General features: G+C 48.1%; 1 protein-coding gene across 2 annotated transcripts in view; it reads right to left on the reverse strand.

The window, feature by feature from the left end:
- The window catches only part of LOC143328032 (spectrin beta chain, non-erythrocytic 1), a 90,475-nt gene extending 85,943 nt beyond the window's left edge, over window positions 1-4,532 (reverse strand). For both annotated transcript variants that reach the window (XM_076742884.1, XM_076742883.1), the window contains exon 1: window positions 4,423-4,532. The gene's annotated coding sequence lies outside the window, so the exon portion shown is untranslated. The remainder of the gene's footprint in view (window positions 1-4,422) is intronic.
- Between the last annotated feature and the right edge of the window lie 3,526 nt (window positions 4,533-8,058).

An 8,058-nucleotide genomic window follows, 5' to 3' on the forward strand; every position in this document is an offset into this window, starting at 1 on the left:
TTACTCTCTTCCTCCTCCTCCTCCTCCTCCGCCTCCTCCTCTGTGCCCTCCTCTCTGTCGCACTGTTCCACTTCCTATCTGCTGGACACTTTCCAGAACATTCCTCCCTCTCTCCTCTTCCCTCCTTCCAGAGATGTTTTCAGCTGATATGTTTAACTCCTGTCCTCCTCTCCCTCCCACCTGTCTCTCCGTTATCTCTTCACCTCCTCGACTACTCCTCCTCTGATTCTTTGTCCCTCCATCAGCGCTGCATTGGTCGAACCTCCTTCCAAACAAACCTCCCATCTTCCTCTTTCTCCTCTTCCTCACTGGGCTTAATTTTTGTCTTTTTTTCTCCTCCCACCTCCTGCTGTTGTCTCTCTTTCACCTCCCACCCTTCCACTACATTCATTTTCCCCTTATTTACTCCTCCCTCTGGACGACCTCCCTCCTGGCTTTCCTCTCTTTCCTCCCCTCCCTTCATCCATCACTCTCTAACCTCGCCTCCCCCCTCATGCTCCAGGCCTCAAGACGAAGTTTTCTCCTCCTCCATCCAAACGCTTTCAGCTTAAAGTTTAAGCTTCAAACCATGAAGGAGGGATGGAGGCGCAGGAGGAGGTAAAAACTGAGCTGCCTGCTTCACAATAAAGTCCCTCAAACATCTCCAACATTATTTTTCTACTTTTTCATTTCTTTTATTTATAGTTTTAACAATTTAAGGAGAAAGAGAGGAAGGAAGCATGGAAGGAGACTAAGGAGGTGAGGACAGGAGGAAAGGAGGGAGGAGAAACATGAGATTTGAGGAAAGGAGAGTGAAAACGAAAGAAATGTTAAAATAAAAGGAAAAAGGAGCAAAGGAGTGTAAGGTGAGGAGAGGAAAGGTGACGAAGGAGGGAAGGAAGGAAGGATGAAGGTGAGGAGGAACAAAGGTACGAGGAGGAGGAGGAAGGGAGCAGTCAGGGAGGAAAAGGACGAGAGAAACACAGACGAGTGGCCTCGTTTCTGAAAATACAACCACACAGTCTGAGTCTTAAAGGGACAAAACAGCTCGTCTTCGCTTTCACACACCTGAGCCGTCATCATTACGCCTTCAGCCACCTGTCAATCAAACAGGGAGGGCGGGGCTCAACTCAAAGAAGTGAAACTGGAGGCGGCCATGATCGCGATCACTGATCAATACGACGCGTCATCAATACAAACTGTGATGAATTCATGTGATTAGAAACTGAACAGCTTTGAATTTTAGACCCAAAATCCTCTTCATCGTCTCTGAAGGCGTCCTCTGTCCCGCTGGACTGAACCGGCTCAGAGTTCGTCTTCAGTCTGTAACGAGGACGAGTCTGAGACTGATCACATGACCCGACCACGAAACGGGACCGCCGGCCGTCCCCGTCCCCCCCTCAGCAAACACCCGCCGTCTTAGACACACACACTCTGTCAACAGTGTTCTGCACCAATTAATACACACACAGGTGTGTTTACAGGTGGAACAAGACACAGAAAGGCTGCGAGGACGAAGACATAAAATAAAAAGTTGTCAGATGATTCATCTGAACAGAAGCAGCTGAACAAGAACAACAGAAAACTGTGAAAATCTGGTTTAAATCACAGAATCAATCAACGCGATCACCATCGATCTGAGCAGCTGTCAGTCATCAATAAAGCTCGACACTCGATCGATAATCGTCCATTCAGAGCTTCACACGTCCATCGCTGACTCAGCTCTCTGTCTTTACTTGGACTCTCCAGTTTGCTTGTTTCTCTCTGCAGAAATGAGCAGCTGAACACGAGCCTGGTGTTAAAGTGATGAAGAGGAGCTCAGGACCGTTTGTGACGCCGCAGCACAGACGATGATTTACGGCTCAAATCTCCTTCTGCATCACGCCGGCCGGCCGAGCCAAACCTGCATCATCGCCGCCGCCGCCGAGGTATTAGAGGAGCGGAGGAAGAGTGTGAATTTGAGCCAAAACGCAGCGTTTGTGTTCCCTGCAGGTCGTTTATGAGCTGAAGATCCAAACCTGCTGACGGACGATGTGATTCAACACTTTCAAGAAACGACTAACTGGAGGCCAAAAACCACCTAAAGTCAGAGGAAACGGCCCTGAAAAGGCTTTTAACAGCTTCTCTAAATTAAAACCACATTTCCCATAAACCCTCTGCGTCCTGCTCTCTCCTTCTATTTCTGGCTTCGCTCCATTTCGTTTAAAGAGCCCGTAAACACAAACAGAAGCCCTGGAGCTCCGACCGCGTCAGCAAACGTCTCATGGAAAGTTCAAATCTGCAGAAAAGTCGGATCTGAAAGTTCGGCCATGTTTGATTGACATTAATGAATTCAGTCGCGTTCAAAGGCAAAACGTTTGAGCTGCTTTGATCTGCTGCGTGTGATGTGTTCAATGGAGCAAAGTCTGCAGGAAAACGAGCTTCTTACAGGTGAGCTGCACCGATTGTTCACCTCTGCTGGAGCTGCTGCTCATAGCTACGTTAGCCGCTACTAGCATAACACAGCAGAGCCTCCCAGTGAACTGATCAAGATGCATTGTGGGTACTGCTGGTACAAGGTTTCACTTTGAAATCTGCAGCTTTTTCCTTTTCGAACTGCAGAAGAAACTTCGAGCTACGATTCCCAGCTAGCTTTCTGAGATTCACACTCCCAAACAGAAGATCTTAAAGTTAAAAAAAAAGACCTGAAGTCGACTCTGAATCCCTGACCTTTGACCTCCCGGTGGGGCCAGGCCATGAAATCCAACAACTCTGCTGTAAACATTCCTAAAGCTTCTTCCTAAACACAGATTTACATTTAAAGCAGCAGCAGCTCAACGACTCGACACCAAACTGTGACGCTTTAAAGGCTCCAGTCAACAAGTGGCCAAATGTTTCCAGTCACTGCATCAAAGACACCAACAGAGGGGTGGGGGGTGGGGGTGAAGGGGGAGGGGGGAGGTGAAAACAGAGAGGGGAGACAGGGAGGGACAGACACAATGAGAAGAGGTGAGAAAGAAGACAAAGAGGAGATACAGTAGAGGAGGAAGGAGAGAGGAGTGTGGAGGAGGAAGAAACAGTGCGAGAAAACGAAGGAAGGCTGAAAAGAAAACAGAGAAGAGGAGAAAAGAGGGTGGAAAGAAAACAGAGACGACAGATGAGAGAGAGGAGAGGAAGAGGAGGAGGAAAAGGGAGAGGAGAGTGGGAGAAATGGAGAAGGGGAGGGAGGAGGAGAAAGCAGCAGTCCAGCCTGTATCTGATTACATAATTGCTCTACAGGATTTGAAACTGTCTGCGCAAAAAACGCCTCGAATCAGCAGCGATACGCTCCAATGCAACTCCAGTGACCTTAAAAACACGTTCAGAGCTGCAGGAGAACCACCAGCTGCTCCTGCAGGAGGTGCAACCACCAGCGAGCACCACAAGATCACAGTAATACCTCCATTTACAGCCACAGGAGGAGGCCAGAAGCACTGACTCCTTCAAACGACCAGAAGAAAACCACAGTTCAACAGCTCAGACAGTGTGACGTCCAGCAGAAGCCTCCAGGAGAGTACAAATACACCAGGAGAGTACAAATACACCATGAGAGTACAAATACACCGTGAGAGTGCAAATACACCATGAGAGTACAAATACACGAGGAGAGTACAAATACACCATGAGAGTACAAATACACCGTGAGAGTGCAAATACACCATGAGAGTACAAATACACCATGAGAGTACAAATACACCGTGAGAGTGCAAATACACCATGAGAGTACAAATACACCATGAGAGTACACAAAGTACTGCAGGAATGCTAATACTAGAGAAGGAATACTAGAATACTAGAGAAGTATTATGAGAATATTCCAGTGTGTTTACTCTGGGGCTGAGGTCAGCACAGGCGACCACGCCTGCACCACCCTCATCCTCATCTTCACCCTCGTCCTCATCATCATCATCATCATCATGGAGATCGGACAAAAATCCCTCCATCAGTGAAACTCTGAACCTTCGAGAGGAGAAACTGCAGAGTTCACCTGAACAACAACAAGCAGCAGCTCTGACGCACTGAAGCCAACACACACACACACACACACACACACACACACACACACACACACACACACAAGTTCAACAACACGATGCAAAGCAGGGAAAGCAGAGACACACAACCGGGGAAGGAGCTCGCAGCCCGGCGTCTCTTTGCGCCGTCGCGCCGCTGCTGCACCACAAAGCGGACTGCGCGGGTTTACCTGCAGGTCTGCTTGGTTAACCCGGGAAAGGAGGCTCCTAACCCGAGACAGCGCATCAGAGTGAGGACACACACGCCACGACCACAGCCGTCGTGGATGTGGATGCTTCCCCAGCCTCGGACGCAGAAACAAATCCGTGCGGAGACGGATGAGAAATGAAACAGCAGCAGGATAAACGACCCGGACCGGCTCGGCTCGGCTCGGTCCGGGCTCGCACTCACCTGAGGGCCGACAAAAGCGCAGTGGAGTCCCGCTCGGAGTGAAGGACGGACGGACGGACTGCTGAGAGCTCGGAGCAAAAACAACGCAGGAGCAGAGTTCTGAAATCCACCAATCCTCCTCTGCTCCCCCCGCCCCGCTCCGCCTCAGCGCGGCCCGGACTGCAGCGCCCGGTGCGCTCCGTTCATACACCGCGCTGCGCCGGCGGGGCGGCGCTCCACTCAGCCTGGACGAGAAACAACACAGGCAAACACTGAAGGGCTGTGCTATCACTTCATTCATGATGATCAATGAACTGATCACTGAAGATTCATCGTTCACTCAGCGATCAATAACGTTTGACCTTCAATAAACCAAAGAAATCAGAAACAGCAGAACTTGTTTGTTCATATATTTTGTTTTATTAATCAGAAAAAGTTACCAAACAGATGAAACACAGTTAGAAGTAGATTTCCCTCTCAGTTACAGTAGAAGTATGAATCAGTAAAATCAGTTTGGGCTGAATTAGCCTACCAGCTAGCTAACGTGCTACAACAACAGGACCCGTCTAACAGCTGGAGCGCAGCACTGACTGAGCTGAAAGAAAGTGACTAAATCTGCCTTTTAAAGAAGGCTGAGCTGAATTATTGATGTTATTGATTATTAAAGTGCGTTTTTCAGCCTCTGCTCTTCATCAATGACAGCTGCTGAGTTATTGATCCTGTGTGCAGAGTTTTGTATTGAAGCTGATTGATTCATTATAATCTCCTGGACGTTCTTCTTGATTTGATCTGTATCTGAATATTTTATTAATGTCTTTCAAAATCAAAACTTTATTGTAAATCACAAGGCCGCACAAAGGTGTCTCATGTGGCTCATGAATAAGACACCCAGTGGAATTAAATAATTGATAAATGACTGATATTCAATTAAAAAAACATTAATTCATCTCTTTCTGCAATCTGTTCGACAGCTTTATTGATATTTTTTTTCTATCAATTTTTAAACATTTGTATAGGTTTAATTGTGTTTCTTTGCTAGTTTGTAATTAAATTTGAGGTTAATTCACATTAAATATGTTTTACAATTAAACCTGAAGTATAATTCATCTTTTCATCGTCGGAACAGGAATTAAAAAGACATTGTCTCTGTTGGTTCATCCTTTCATTTAACCCAGTGATAATGTTTCATCTACGGGAGCCTTTAGGGTCAGAAAGCCAGTAAACTGTTTGCACCATCAGTGGAAAAATAAAACGTAACTTCTTGTTTCTGTTTGCTGTGTGACGATGCATTTTTATGGTCCATCTGTACCACCAGAATGTCTCCACCCCTCAAAGCTGCGCTGGAACAAATATGAAGCGCTTCCAACTCCTTAAATCTGAGTGAGGCGGAGATTCAGCCAGCAGGGAGGGAGAGGAGGAGGAGGAGGAGGAGGATGGGTGAGAGTCTGCAGAGACTGAACGATGCCAAACAGGCCTGACTCTGAAAAGTTGGGGATGAATGTGATCATACGGGATGAAAATGAATAAAAATCACCGACTGTCAGAGAAATAACATCAAACTTTGACTTCTCAGCGACTCTTTGGCGTGATGGCAGCAAACGCTCCTCTGGTCTGCTCTCACAGCAGTGCTGCTGGAGATCCAGACACATTTCCCATCAGGCCGTCTGTGTGAGGGGAAATTTAATGCTGACCCTGCTCTTATCTCCACATTCACACCACCAGTCCTCCCAGTCCAGCAGACAGCAGAGACCCTGCAGCTCCCTCCAGCACTCATCTTTAAAAACCTCCTACTCTGATGAATCATCACACACAAGCTCCATTTGTGCGTCTCAGTATCGCTTTGCTTTAGTCACCTCGCCTTGACGGCAGGGAGGAGGACGGACGCCGTCCAGCAGGAGCAACCCTGAAGCTCCGCTTTGGTTCGCAGGTCAGAGGACGTCTGAGGTTAAAACTGGACGACATTTGGTTTGAAGATAATCACACACACACACACAGGGAACGATGCATTCAGGGCCTGAAGGACATCCAACCGTGCTGACGTGCTGTGCACCAGTGTGTGTGTGTGTGTGTGTGCGGGCAGAATGTGACCTGGCCTTGAAGGACTTTTTGCTCCATTGATGACACACACACACACACACACACACACACAGCTTGGCCAGTGTATGCATATGTGTGTGTGTGTGTGTGTGCGCATGCAGGGGATTATCACACAGATACCAGACACCGTGTAGAAATGTCCAGCAGACCACAGCCATATTTGTTTTGAGGCAGAGGAGGGTGAGGAGAAGGTCGAAGGTCGTGGAGGTTATTCCCATCATGCAGCAGCTGCCTGAGAGCAGAGCTGCGTCTTTTCAACCTGCTGCGCTTTATTTAGGTTCTGTCAGGACGTCTGAGAGGCAGAGAGCCTTCAAACATCAGATCCCTCTAAAGCCTCCAAACTGGACTCTGAAACGTCTTGTGACGCTGGTCACACTGTCCCTCTCTCACAGTGAATATTCATGAAGATGGATCTGAACCACGTCAGCGACCCTCCTCATCTTATCTACAGCGCCACCATGAGGCCAAAACCTCCAAGTGTAAATACAAAATGAGCCAAATCAGCAGAATTTTTAGGTGTTTAATGAACACTGAAGCCTGGAGGAGGCAGTTTTCAGACTTTAGAAGGTGATTTGTGTGAGATTTTTAATGAATCAGGTTTATATATAGTTTGAAAACAGTTTTAAAATGAGATCATCGAGGATTCGATTGTGCTTCGTCTTCAGTTCTGATGAACTGTTCCGCCTGTGGGACGCTCGCTGTGCAGAACTTCGACATGAATACTTCAGACTTCCTTCTTTTCAGTCTCTGTGAACTTTTTGTCTACAAAACATGACAGAGGACACGACTGAAGCTGGAGGAATATGTTGCCTCTGTCTGACAGGCTGTTTCAGTGTTTTCACTGAGCTCATTTCACCTATCAGACATCAAATCGACCAAACGTGAACAGAGCAGAACAAAAGCTGCTGTTTGTGTTAAATGGCAGCTTTTCTCTCACGGCGGAGTTGGACTCAACTTCAACGTGTTGCCTGGTAACAGCTGGCTGTCAGCACCCACTCAGGTGTGTGTGTGTGTGTGTGTGTGTGTGTGTGTGTGTGTGTGTGTGTGTGTGTGTGTGTGCGTGCGTAATGTGATGAATAAGACTAACTGTGTGGGCAGTTAAAGTGCCGGGCAGATATTCAGAGAGAAAATAGATGGACAGAGGAGAGGAAGAGGAGGAGAGGACTGGAGAAGGCATCAACCCACAAACACTTCCAGGCTGGGGGGCGTTTCCATGGCGACCACCATGGGATGCCAAGCCGGTTGCTGGGAGAGGAAGAGGCGGAGGAAGAGGAGGAGGAGGAGGAAGGAGAGGTCGAGGCCGGTGGATTTTTTCCAGCTCTTCCACAGTGACTGAAGAGCGTGGGTGGGCTCGCTCCCTTTCTTTCATTGGCTCTGAGGTCTCTCTCTCATGGCGCCGGGGGGGTGGGGGGGTGGGGGGGGTGTCTGTTATTAGCGTTTGCTGAGATATTTGCAGCAGATTCTGCAGCAAACAGAAGAGAAAGTGTGAGGAGTGCTGCTGGAGGTGTGAGGCGTTCACGGACAGAAAGCAGGCTGGGAAAAGGCGGTTTCAGATCTGGT

Source organism: Chaetodon auriga, chromosome 11 (assembly GCF_051107435.1).
Source record: "Chaetodon auriga isolate fChaAug3 chromosome 11, fChaAug3.hap1, whole genome shotgun sequence".
Lineage (NCBI taxonomy): Eukaryota > Metazoa > Chordata > Actinopteri > Chaetodontiformes > Chaetodontidae > Chaetodon > Chaetodon auriga.